The 13,756-nt window shown below is 45.1% G+C and overlaps 1 long non-coding RNA gene across 1 annotated transcript; it reads right to left on the reverse strand.

Annotated features, from left to right (window-relative positions):
- Positions 1 to 202: 202 nt before the first annotated feature.
- On the reverse strand, positions 203 to 13,662 carry LOC129838556 (uncharacterized). The gene is made up of 2 exons (XR_008756868.1): positions 10,695 to 13,662; positions 203 to 8,060 (listed from the first exon to the last, which is right to left on the reverse strand). It is a non-coding gene; the product is annotated as an uncharacterized LOC129838556 (long non-coding RNA).
- Positions 13,663 to 13,756: the final 94 nt, after the last annotated feature.

Raw genomic sequence — 13,756 nt, forward strand, 5'->3', positions numbered from 1 at the left:
ACAAACTAGTACTGATACAAAACTTCTGAGAAAGACAGAACCAGCCCCGCTTTTCACAGAAGCCAAGTTCCACCTTTCTGTTTGTCTGGGTATGACAGTTTGTCTGTTTGTCTGGGCGGTCAGTTGTCGGACTCTTAAATAAACATCAAAAGTCCAGGATGTGTCTAAACTTTAAATACAGAACTCAAAGCAAACAAAAACATGGAAAATGAAATACTTTATTGAAAAATTATGAAAATATAAATATCTGACCACACCTCAGGTCAAACAGTTTCAATGTACATTTGCATTACCTCTAATACGTCCATAGGAAGTGACCTCATTACATTTCTGTCATCCAAAAAGAGAGCTTTCGGTCACCGCCAATGACACAGAGTGGGAGGGACCTGTGCCAGCTTAGACCCGCCCCCACCGTGGTTGATCCAATCATCACAGGCTGCAACAACACCACCATATAAACATAAGAAACCAGGTCCAGGAAGCACGTTACGTTATCCTTACTTCCAACACTCTTACTGAACATTATTTCCACACTTGTATTATTCAGAAACTGACACACTGTGTAAATGCAAACAGCCAAACACACAGCTCACTGACCTGCGGGTGACCCAGGTGATGCACTAGTAACTAACTGCTGATCTTTCCTGTTGTGGAGAAGAAATTCTCATTGACCCGAGACCACCTGGAAGACCATGACACCCGTGGTTACAGTAATTGCCATCACCATTATCATCCTCAGCACAGCCATTATCATGGGCGTTGTCGGCAGCAGCGGTATCAGCCGGACTACCACAACATGCATCACAATACTCTGAAGGTCAGAGGAATTGGAAGCATTCAGGATCCTTGGGACATTCCTACCTCTACCCTAACAATAAACCCTTACCGTAACCATTTAACTTCTTATGGCTGGGATCCCGTTAACAGGATCGATATGACAACAGCCAGTGAAAGTGCAGGGCTCCAAATTCAAAACAGAAATCTCATAATTAAAATTCCTCAAACATAGAAGTATTTTACACCATTTTAAAGATAAACTTGTTGTTAATCCCACCACAGTGTCCGATTTCAAAAAGGCTTTACGACGAAAGCACACCGAACGATTATGTTAGGTCTGCACCTACGCACAGAAAAACACAGCCATTTTTCCAGCCAAAGAGAGGAGTCACAAAAAGCAGAAATAGAGATAAAATGAATCACTAACCTTTGATGATCTTCATCAGATGACACTCATAGGACTTCATGTTACACAATAAATGTATGTTTTGTTCGATAAAGTGCATATTTATATCCAAAAATCTCAGTTTAAATTGGCGAGTTACATTCAGTAATGTTTTGCTTCCAAAACATCCGGTGATTTTGCAGAGAGCCACATCAATTTACAGAAATAGTCATCATAAACTTTAATATAAGATACAAGTGTTATGCACAGAATTAGAGATATACTTCTCCTTAATGCAACCGCTGTGTCAGATTTCAAAAAAACTTTACGGAAAAAGCAAACCATGCAATAATCTGAGTACAGTGCTCAGACAACAAAACCAGCCATACAGATATCCACCATGTTGGAGTCAACAGAAGTCAGAAATAGCTTTATAAATATTCACTTACCTCTGATGATCTTCATCAGAATGCACTCCCAGGAATTCCAGTTCCACAATAAATGTTTGATTTGTTTGATAAAGTACATCATTTATGTCCAAATACCTCCTTTTTGTTTGCACGTTTAGCCCAGTAATCTAAATTCATGAGGCGCGAGCAGACGAAAAGTCCAAAAGTTCCGTTACAAACATGTGTTAGTAACATGTCAAACGATGTATAGAATCAATCTCTAGGATGTTTTTATCATAAATCTTCAATAATGTTTCAACCGGAGAATTCCTTTGTCTTCAGAAATGCAATGGAACGCAAGCTAACTCTCACGTGAACGCGCATGGTCAGCTCATGGCACTCTGCCAGACCCCTGACTCAAAGAGCCCTCATTCCCCCCTCCTTCACAATAGAAGCATCAAACAAGGTTCTCAAGACTGTTGACATCTAGTGGAAGCCTTAGGAAGTGCCATATGACCAAATCAAATCAAATTTATTTATATAGCCCTTCTTACATCAGTTGATATCTCAAAGTGTTGTACAGAAACCCAGCCTAAAACCGCAAACATCAAGCAATGCAGGTGTAGAAGCACGTGGCTAGGAAAAACTCCATAGAAAGGCCAAAACCTAGGAAGAAAGCTAGAGAGGAACCAGGCTATGAGGGGTGGCCAGTCCTCTTCTGGCTGTGCCGGGTGGAGATTATAACAGAACATGGCCAAGATATTCAAATGTTCATAAATGACCAGCATGGTCAAATAATAATAATCACAGTAGTTGTCAAGGGTGCAACAAGTCAGAACCTCAGGAGTAAATGTCAGTTGGCTTTTCATAGCCGATCATTGAGATCTCTACCGCTCCTGCTGTCTCTAGAAAATTGAAAACAGCAGGTCTGGGACAGGTAGCACGGTGAACAGGTCAGGGTTCCATAGCCGCAGGCAGAACAGTTGAAACTGGAGCAGCAGCACGGCCAGGTGGACTGGGGACAGCAAGGAGTCATCATGCCAGGTAGTCCTGAGGCATGGTCCTAGGGCTCAGGCCGGATAAGACAGGAGAAGTACTCCAGATATAACAAACTGACCCTAGCCCCCCGACACATAAACTACTGCAGCATAAATACTGGAGGCTGAGACAGGAGGGGTCAGAAGACACTGTGGCCCCATCCGATGATACCCCCGGACAGGGCAAAACAGGCAGGATATAACCCCACCCACTTTGCCAAAGCACAGCCCCCACAACACGAGAGGGATATCTTCTACCACCAACTTACCATCCTGAGACAAGGCCGAGTATGGTCCACAAAGATCTCCGCCACGGCGCAACCCAAGGTGGGGCGCCAACCCAACCAATATCGACCAATATCCCACTGTATATTCGATAGGTGATGAGTTGAAAAACGACAAACCTCAGATTTCCTACTTCCTGGTTGGATTTTTTCTCAGGTTTTTGCCTGCCATATGAGTTTTGCTATACTCACAGACATCATTCAAACAGTTTTAGAAACTTCAGAGTGTTTTCTATCCAAATATACTAATAATTTGTAATATCTTAGCTTCTGGGACTGAGTAGCAGGCAGTTTACTCTGGGCACCTTATTCATCCAAGCTACTCAATACTGCTCCCAGCCATAAGAAGTTTAACATTTCAATTTCAATGGGGGAGGGACATCCCAAGGATACCAGATAGCAAAGACCTTGGAAGCATGGACAAAGCAGTTACCTGAAGTTTCCTGCTCGTTCTACATAGGCAGGCCTCTTCTCTTGTGGGTAACTACAAACAGACAAATAACTCTTAACAATAACTATAACTATTAACTCCCACACTAGAACTTTTCACTCTCACACTAGAACTTTTCACTCCCACACTAGAACTTTTCACTCCCACACTAGAACTTTTCACTCTCACACTAGAACTTTTCACTCTCACACTAGAACTTATCACTCTCACACTAGAACTTTTCACTCTCACACTAGAACTTTTCACTCTCACACTAGAACCTTTCACTCTCACACTAGAACTTTTCACTCTCACTAATTATTTAAACTCTCATTATGAAACTGAAAAGCACTGTTACTGTACGCACCTTGAAGACATCTTCAGGATGCCAGCACACACTGACGCCAGGGGAGCCTAGTCTAAATGTAGTGGATTCATTCCCCTCCAGGTCCTACACCCTGTGGGGTCAAGAGAGGCCATCTGGCATGAAAGGGAAAGGGCACTAGCTGGACACTACAGGATGGTCGGAGAGGGGGTGTGCTCAGGGGAAATGAACCGTTTAAGGACTGTAAGAAAATTATTCTCCTGTCCTTAACTACCCGTTTAGAAAACAACCTCAGACAGGAAGTCTGCGATTCAAACAAACAACCCGGTCCGAAGCTTCAGATAAAACAGGTCCTGTCAAAAATGAGAAATTATCAAGTCCAAAAAACAAGATTAATAAGCACTCAATTAGCTGTGCTGGAGTGGGACGAGCGGCAGCGCTAAAAATAGCTTCCGGAGTACAGCCACCCCCTGTGTGGGGAGAGGAGATGACGCGCAGCACAGCGCAGGCAGACACCTTGGTGCTGACAGCACACAAAACAAAGGATTACACTTGCTAATGGCAGCTAAAAATATAAAAGAAAGACATCATGGCTGGCTGGCTGTTTTTGTCTCACAGGATCCATGTCAAAAAAGTTACAAGCTTCCATCCAAACCCATCTTTCCCCAGGCGTCTGTGAGACTCTCTTCGGGAATGTACTCTAATGAGTGAGCAGCACACACCAGGCCTGTAGTGATGCCAGTGTTTTTATGAAAGCAGGTAATGCCTGCGTGTAATTTATCTAACTTCTGTCAGTTGTCCAAGAGATGCGCACACAGAGCCTCACTAGTACTGCCCTTCTTTCAGGGAAAAAGGGATCTTGGTTGTAATCTCCCCCTTGAGCTGTGAAGACAGGCGGGCGGGGCCCTGCACTGACGAGCGAGAAGGCCGAGGACAAGGCAAACGTGCGCCCGGATGTAATAAAAGACTTGGAGAGGACAGGCTGCTCCCAAGACCAGGATCTACTCTTCAACCACATCTGAGCCCTCCTCAGCAAACACAAGGCCTCGTATCTAACAGAACATTCCCCTGAACCAGGGAGGAATAAACTTGCAAGTGGTTAAAAATATTTTTTTAAAGGACTGTATGGCTGGGACTGATGTGAATGCGTTGACTGATGAGGTCATGCAGAAGACATTAATAAAGACCCAAAGCCTGTCTAAATGCCAAACATGTTGGAGAGATGTTTGCAGAGTCGCGGCGGAGAGGATATGATTTTGCCCCATTACAGATGAAGACCTCAGTAAACAAACACAACTTTTCCTGTGTCTTCCCTGCAGGGGATAAAACATATTTCTCCATGAGAGCTTTTGCTTCTTGACACGACACAGAAGTCAGAATGGCCCTGTGTAGAGTGCGGTGCAGACCCTCTTCCATAGAGCATGAGCGAGGTTGGAAACCTCAGACCACAGCAGACAAACAAGCATAAACCCTCTCTTCTCAGACCACTTGCCAAGCAGAGTTCAATCGCACGCTACGCCGCAACCGGCCAAGTTGTGGTCCACCACTTTGCCCTTCAAATGGGGAAAGATTTTTTCATTTTTTTTATTCTATGTAATCCTTGCTGAACAAGGTGAAAGGGGGCAAGAAACAAGACTGACCACCACTGACACAGCGCTGTGTAATTGCATAACACAACAACTGATGTGACATCAAGCAATAACACTGGGCTTTATGTACAATAGAGTTGAAAGGCGAGACTGCATTTGAAGTCTGTGTGTAGATGTGAGCAGCCACACCTTTTCATTTTGGTCAATGGTTTCCAAATGAGTGGAGGAAATGGGAAACGTAGTGTGCACCGTGTGAACTAAATTATGAGAGTGTGCAGGGTAAATAACCTTGGTGACTCTCGGCGGAACGAGGGTTGAGAAATACAAACAGTAATCCCGCCTCAGAGCCTCACAGGGGAGTCCAGGCAGAGGTGCACAGCACGCCGTCCTCCCCGAAACCACACCAACATCCATCTTGATCGGACCTGCTCAAGTGTCTTGAACAATAACACGTTCTTTAACAGACATTTGGACTGTTGAAATAATTAACTCGGCCATTAGTCATTTTTATTGGATCGGTTTGCTCCTCTCGCTAGAGTTGATGATGGGATCCCCTACAACGGAGCAAAAAGAAAGCGTGAGAACATGAGAAGAAAATGAGAAAAGAGGAGATGAAAGACTGGGATGTTGTAGAGTGGACATGGACATACTAACTGACAGATAGCTTGACTGACGGGCTAGAGGGGGGAGAAAGGCTCAAACTGTTGTGATAACGCCTCAGAAATACTTCCCAAAAGGATGACACACAGAGTAGATCACACACACAGAGTAGATCTCGCACATCAAATAGTTGCAGCAGGTGTCTCTGTTCAAGCCCTTTGAGTAAGCTGTATTCTGCTGATCCGTGTCAACACGAAGCCAGAGCTGTCACACAACAGAAACATACCTACTGCAAATCCAACTGGAAGCTATCAGACACAATGGGAGCCGAGCCCAGAGAGGTTGGGACCTCTGGCAGACACTCTGACCTCAGTGGGAGGCTGTGACCTCCTTCTAGCTGCTACAGGTGGCTTCTCCGGCTGGAGTAGAGTTCCCACGCAGGAAAGGACAGTGCTGACAAAGAACACAGCAGAGTTATGGTAGGACAACCTGCCAAGTGTACGAACACGCACGCAAGTAGAGAAGCCGGTCCACTGTTCTTTTCTCTCACCCTATCAGGGGTCTCAGTTTGTGTGGGCTGCCTGGAAGGCCCCTCTCCTGTTAACTTGATCTTTCCCTAGTTCCACCTCACTCTTCCTCCTGCGTCCCATATTTTCTCAACGTGACAGAATTTAAATCTTTCTGCAGATGGAGCCGAGAAAGCGTACCCCTGTTTTCTCTGGCCAGACCATTATAGAGGGAGGCTGAGGGAGAACTGTGCGCCGATGTTTCTCGCAGTAGCAGAGCTTCATCACCAGCCCTAGCTGAGGCCTCTCTCTCCCCACAGCCCTCATCCTAACCAACACTTTAGAGCATTTAGGCAGGCCGGAAGGAGATTGAGGAGATAATTCAACCATGGCCTGTTTTTGATGACTGGAAGTGTAACCACGAGCTTCAGGCTCCTGAAATTTTAGAGTTCATGAATAGAAAGCAGATGTTTCAGGTGTGTTTCTCATCCAGGGAGCTTTGGGTTTAAAGATGGATATGAGAGACGTGCTCTTTCAGGCCATAGCGGAGAGAAAAGTAGGGGCCAGTCATTCATTTCTAAGTTGCTAACTTGATTAAACGTTTTCCCCCATCAATCACTGGTCAAACAATAAGAGCTCACATTGTGTGGGAAGGAGCAAAGAGGGAGTAGGATTTGGGCCAGGCTTTCACCCTGTCTAGACCCTAGCAACAACCCTAGTTACTAAGGTAACAGGAGGTCCCCTCAGGTTCAGTGGAGGCTGCTGAGGGGAGAACGGCTCATAATAATAGCCGGAACGTAGCAAATGGAATAGCAAACACCTGGAAACCATGGATTTGATACCATTCCACTGATTGTGCTCGTCATTACCATGAGCTCGTTCTCCCAAATGAAGGTACCACCAACCTCCTGTGCCCAGGTTACCCCATAGTTACCCCTTTGGCTAATGACACACTCTTTCCTTCCTTGCTCCACTACCTAGCTACTGATTGATAGGCCACATTGGGGGACCTTGTTAAGAGTCAACCCTAAGGAGGGGAACAACCTCCACCAGTACTGCAGCTAATTGGATTTCCATATTTAACCAATTACTTTAAAAAGCTGGAGAAGCGGCTATGTGCTTACGCACGGCAACACCGGGGTGTGTTGTGATAAGCATTGGGTTTCATTTTGGAAACACAGTCAGAACGTTCTGCACCATTAACAGAGAACAGAACACAGATCCAAGAGCTGGGGGAAGACACTCTCACACACTCATATTATTCTTGCTGAATGAGACCGGGAGGAGGTTCGGACTGACCTGCATGTATGGTCATCGCTGACCGAAGCCATTTGTTTCCCCTCCGTGGGTTCGAACACTAAGTGGTTGATGTAGCTGGTGTGACCCTCAATCACCTAGACAACCACACAGACATCGCCACAGAAGATACAATTAACAAAACGCTGCATTTGGTGCGAGCCTCCCATAGACTGCATGACAGTTCCCTGGCTCCTTGTGTGCGCTGGGTTCTTGATTAGGCTAATATAAAAGCCATTCACTAAGTGCCTACTGTCAGTGTGCTATATACAAACGGTTTGTTTTAAAGAAAGCAGATGCCAACTGAACTGACAGGTGCAGTAGTTCCAGTGGGATCTAGTCGTGAGAGCAGGGGCACCAGTACTCTACCTTGACTTCATGTTGATTCTGAAGATCAGAAGTCAACAGCCTCACTTTTCTGTCTGCTGCAGCAGTGCAACATCTGGTGGGAAACACAGAGAGAGAGAGAGAGAGAAAAAGATAAACAAAGAGAACATCAAAAAAGAGCCCATCCTACTATAAGACACTCGTACGTACACGCACCCAGGCACACGTCCAGGTCTATGCGTGTGTCTGAATGCACTGCAGCACGGGCTGACACAATTGGATGTGTGTGTGTGTGTGTGTGTGTGTGTGTGTGTGTGTGTGTGTGTGTGTGTGTGTGTGTGTGTGTGTGTGTGTGTGTGTGTGTGTGTGTGTGTGTGTGTGTGTGTGTGTGTGTGTGTGTGTGTGTGTGTGTGTGGGGGGGGGGGGGGGGGTAAAAACTTGGACATGGATCAATGGAAACACTGCCAGGGAGATTCTAATTGCGAAGATAAACATGGAGAAAAACAAAGATTCCTCACGCCATCTGAGCATTTCTAACACCTGGGGGACGACTTTGCCTCTAATCAGTCGTAGTATATACCAGCGCCTGCAATTACTTACACAATTACACTAACTCACTTATGACAAGAAAAACACACATATCGCAAGAAAAACACACATATTGCAAGAAAAACAGACGCATTTTCACACATTTGCAGTCGCAGGAACAGATGGATTTGGCATGATATCACGATAGACAGCCAGAATATTCCCCCAAGCAACTGGTACAGGTGAGTATACCAACAACTGATACATAGCCTAGTAGTCAGTGAATTGTGGAGGGCATTTCACCCTTCTTTCAACTCATCAAACCTCTAATTCAATACATACTTCACAGTCTTGCAATATGAACTAGCTATCTAGATTTAGCCTACACTGCAGGAATATTATCAATGAAAGAACAGGTGCCAAGTGGGAGAACATTTCTTCATGAGACAATCTTCAAAGAGTTGTCAATGTCATAGGGTTGACTAATGACTAGGTCTGTTTTGACCCTGAGCTAATGCTGGGGAAGTGTTCCTGACTGGACCTCAAATGGCTGGCCTGGTAGAATCTGGGAGCCTCATAGTGTAAGCCCCTTAACCCCCCCCCCTCTCCTCCTAGCACCCTTGCCGGCCCCTGCCTCAGGCACGCCCGTGAGAACACTGCTTTTCCTGGAAGGCATAACTACGTGTAAAACTAGGGGAGGGACGGAACTTGAGCGGGGAAGCCATCAGTGCAATAACACGTGCGCACGTCACACGCCGGCCTCCAGGGCCCTGCAGACTTAACCACGGAAGGTCAGGAAGTATCACTGCCTTTCCCTTTCAATTAAAGCAACTTGGAAACATGTCCCACGGGATTACAGCATTCCCATCCACCATTCCAATTAAGAGGAAAACCTTGCTTTCTATGTAATAACGTTCAACTTCCTTTTTTAAAATCAAACCACACCTGAAATAACTGGGTTGGTATTCCACTACTACAGTGGGCCACAGACTAGTATGATGACTGGGCTTCATACGGTAGGGGAATGAAGAATACAGCTGGGCCAAGACTACTGAGGGCTTCATACCACTGACTGACACAGAGGTGGTGTAGATGGATAAGCAGGTGGTCCAGCCATACATACCTACACGTACCGACGTTCACAAGACACAGGCCTCAATGTTCCTAGAATTTCTAAGCAAACAGCTGGAGGCAGAGCTTTCTCCTATGGAGCTCCATTGTTATGGAATGGTCTGTCGATCCATATGAGAGATGCAGAAACGGTCTCAACCTTTCAGTCTTTACTGAATACTCATCTCTTCAGTAGGTCCTATGATTGAGTGTAGTCTGGAACCAGGGGTGCGAAGGTGAACAGCAACGCATTGGAGTGATGAACCACCCTTGCTGTCTCTGCCTGGCCGGCTCCCCTCTCTCCACTGGGATTCTCTCCACTTGCCCTATTACGGGGACTGAATAAGTGGCTTGCTAGTGCTCTCCCATGTCGTTAGTAGGAGGCGTGCATCACGTCTTGCCAGGCTCTTTCCGCTATACTCGACTTGAGTGGGTTGAGTCACTGATGTTATCTTCCTGTCTGGTCTTGCGCCCCCTCGGGCTCGTGTGGTGGGGGAGATCTTCGCGGGCTATACCCTGCTTTTGTCTCAGGGTAGTAAGTTGGTGGTCTGTTGATATCCATCTGGTGGTGTGGAGGCTGTGCTTTGGCAAAGTGGGTTGCCCTGTCTGGGGGTATCGTGGGACAGGGCCACAGTGTCTCCCGACCCCTCCGTCTCAGTCCCCAATATCTATGCTGCAATTGTCTATCTGCCGGGGGGCTAGGGTGGGTCTGTCCTATCTGATGTTTTTCTCCTGTCTTATTGGAGTCCTGTGTGATCTTAAGTATCCCTCTCGCCCTCTCCTGCTTGCTTGCTCGCTCTTTGGGGTTTTAGGCTGGGTTTCTGTATAAGACCTTTGTGACATCTGCTGATATAAAAAGGGCTTTATAAATACATTTTACATAGGAGATTAAGAGAAAAAAAACAGTAGCGCAGCTTCAACCCACAGCAGTGGCTGGTCCAAATAACTAACTAACCACGTCGTCAGTCTGCACCATGATGAGCTGAATCAGGTGTTCCTTACTGCAGGGCTGGAAGGAAAGCCTGAAACAACCAGCAGTACTGCAGGACCAGACACCCTGATGTAAAGACAGAAGACAGCTGTAAGAACTAAAAGGTTTAAGGTAGGCTACCTGATGAGTTGGGGCAGCTTGTCCAGCCGAGACGCCATGTGAGGCAATCCACACGTAACACATGATGGAAAACACGCAGCGTGGTGAATTCAACCCCCTTTACCTCCATGTCCTCCTCCTGCTCAAACAGGGGTTCACGTCACACATATAGCAGTGGTTTATATCACACATGGAACCAAAACACTGGCTCATTTCCTTGTGTCCCCTATCCATGCCTCCTCAGAGAGGAACCTTGGGAGGATCTTCTCCTCTGATGCATTTTGAGAAGGGAGGCTAAAAAATAGGACATGAGGAAGAGGAATCTGGCAGGCAACCACTCACCTGGAAGCGGCAGGTGCCTACCACCACATACTGGCTTCCTCCATAGGCCAGGAGGGACGCAGCTGAGCCACTGTCAAAGGGGCTGAACTCCACCACATGGATGTAGTCGTCACAGGGCACTGTGTAGCTGGCTCCTCGACCTGAGTCCGCCATGCTAAATGTATTTTTGGTGATGTTCATGTCCGGTGTATTTACTCTTTGGTTTGACTTTACCACCTGCATCAGGATTGAAGAGGGGTTAATATTTCAAAAAATAGGATATTAGATTATTAGAACTTCCTTATACTGAAACAGCATATCTGTACTGAAAGCCAAAAATAATACTTCCGTATGCACAAGCGAGAGAAAGCTTACATGCTCCGGTACTGGGCTATCTCGTTGAGGGGGATTCATATAGCCTAAAGCCTGAACATTAATTAACATGTCCATTTAATTTCTGTGGTAGTCACTGAGGAAATTACTGTAGGGAGTGACAAGATAATCATGAGATCAGAACTTTCCTAAATGCAAAACACATCAGTCATATAGATCCCTTGCTACAATTAAACTAGGAGAGAGATATACCAGAAACAGACTTCTCCAGTTTTTCTAGGAAGGGTGCGGTGAAACACCCTTCTCTTGGCAAACGTGGGTCAGGGGGTTGTTTAGATGGAAGCTTTTGAAATGTGTGAAAGGTCATAGGTGACAGCTGTCACAGTGATCACATAATGGGACATCATTCTTGCTGTTGTACTGACATCATGTAAGCTGTAGGTTCCCAAACTGTACATTCCCAAACCTTTTCACTCAGGCCCCGCTTCCAGCATTGGGCAACATCCCACGTCCCCCCTGCGGGCGCCACGTCTATTTCTATGGGCACAAGCACTGTTCACGACACAAACAGTTGACACCCCTCCTGATGGCAGAGAGAAAATGTTGCTGTTTTAAAGCTAGTTTTCTTGCAATTCTATACACTGTCATGTCTAAAGTGTGTTCATGTGATATGAGTGACTCAAACATTACAACAAAATCAAAGGGCTAAAAAACATTAGCTGACATGGGCTAGTTGATCTGGACATTTCTGACAAGTTATAAATAGGTATGCAATGATTGACATGACAAGAGGAAAACTGATGATGCACTATCCCAGAGTTTGATAACCACTGGGCTATTGGTCTCCAAAGGTTAACAGCAAGGGGGATCCACCAATTGAGGGCAATAGAACACCATTTCACTACAGTTGATCATTCAGTCTCAAGTGTTATTGATTGCAGTCTTAAAGGGGAAAAGTGCAGTTTGAACAATTACAGAGCAGACCACACAGCCACTGATTTGGTAAACTGCTGCGGGATGGGGCTTGAGAAATGTAACCACTCAAATTCATGGACATAGCTATGGATGCAAGTACTGACCATCTATGACAGGGGTCGGCAACCTTTGTCCTAGAATGCACAGGCACTTCATGTTTTTGATTGAACTGACCTGGAAGACAAGCTGTTGATTTTAGGCAATCACTGAACTGATCAATTAACTAAGTAACTAACTCAGTGTGGTGCCTAGTTGGGACAAAGTCCTGCGGTACCTGTGGCACTCCAGGAACACGGTTACCTACCCCTGATCTATATCAAAAGTATAGCATTAATCATATTTTGAAGCTATACAGTGTTTGCAAACAAAAGGAATAAAAACACGTTTACATGTTGGGTTCTGATGGGTATGACAGTTGAACTAAGCTCATGAGGCATCTACGAGTTATATTATTCAATTATCAATGGGTATCCTATGTAAAATGTATTTAAAGGTCTAAAAATGATTGTAGTAACCTCAGATTGCCCATTTAAGTAGGCTAGCTAATTACTCTAGTTAACGTACTGGCGACTTAAGTTTGCTCCAAAATGTTTTAGATAGACCCGTATCTCTGGAGTTAAATTAGGGCTGGATAGGCATGAACAAGTGTACGTTACACATAGAGAAGCCAGGCATCTAGTAAGTAGGTTAGGGTCAAAGAGGCATATGCTGGCTATTGCTAGTTCAACAGTGCACAAACGGTCAGTACTGTAGATAGAATAATTAGACTAACTAGCTAACTGTCGCCCACTTTCCTATCTTCTTTGTAACCACTAGCAAGGTGGTAGCCTTGGCTTCAGGACATACTCTGATAATGTAACATTGTGAAATGCTAGGTAACTAGCAGTTCCCTCCCACTGTTGTACAAGCTAGTTTGCAATATAGCAGCGCTTGCTAATTATTAAAGTTTAAACATGATGACGCTACCTAGTTAGCTGATAATAACAGACAGCTAATGTCAGCCAGCGAAACTACCCAAACGCTAGCAGCCTAAAACACACTACAGCGATTAAAAGTGATGACAGCCTTTGGCAAGATAACACAATATACTTTTTTAAAAATTAAAATAAATAAATCGGCTTTTTTAACTAGCATGGATAGCTAACTCATAACCATACCTATGCGTGCATTTTAGCTACAACTTCTGCCACAAAACAAACTGCATTTGTTCCCCAGTTGATGTCCGTGTTGGAACGTACCATGCCATTTTATTCTTAAATTCTAGGGGGACTGCGCTGAGATTAAAAACGCAATGGTGCAGCGCTTTGACAGGTTACACACTATTGCTATATTAAAAACACTTTTTAAAAATAATAATGAATAAACGTTCTCACACGAAACATAGTCAGATATGCTAAAAACAATATTGGGTTCTGTGATAAAGAACCACAGATAGCGGTTGAAACAAAATAGGC

The sequence above is a fragment of the Salvelinus fontinalis genome, chromosome 39 (genome assembly GCF_029448725.1).
Source record: "Salvelinus fontinalis isolate EN_2023a chromosome 39, ASM2944872v1, whole genome shotgun sequence".
Taxonomy (NCBI): Eukaryota; Metazoa; Chordata; class Actinopteri; order Salmoniformes; family Salmonidae; genus Salvelinus; species Salvelinus fontinalis.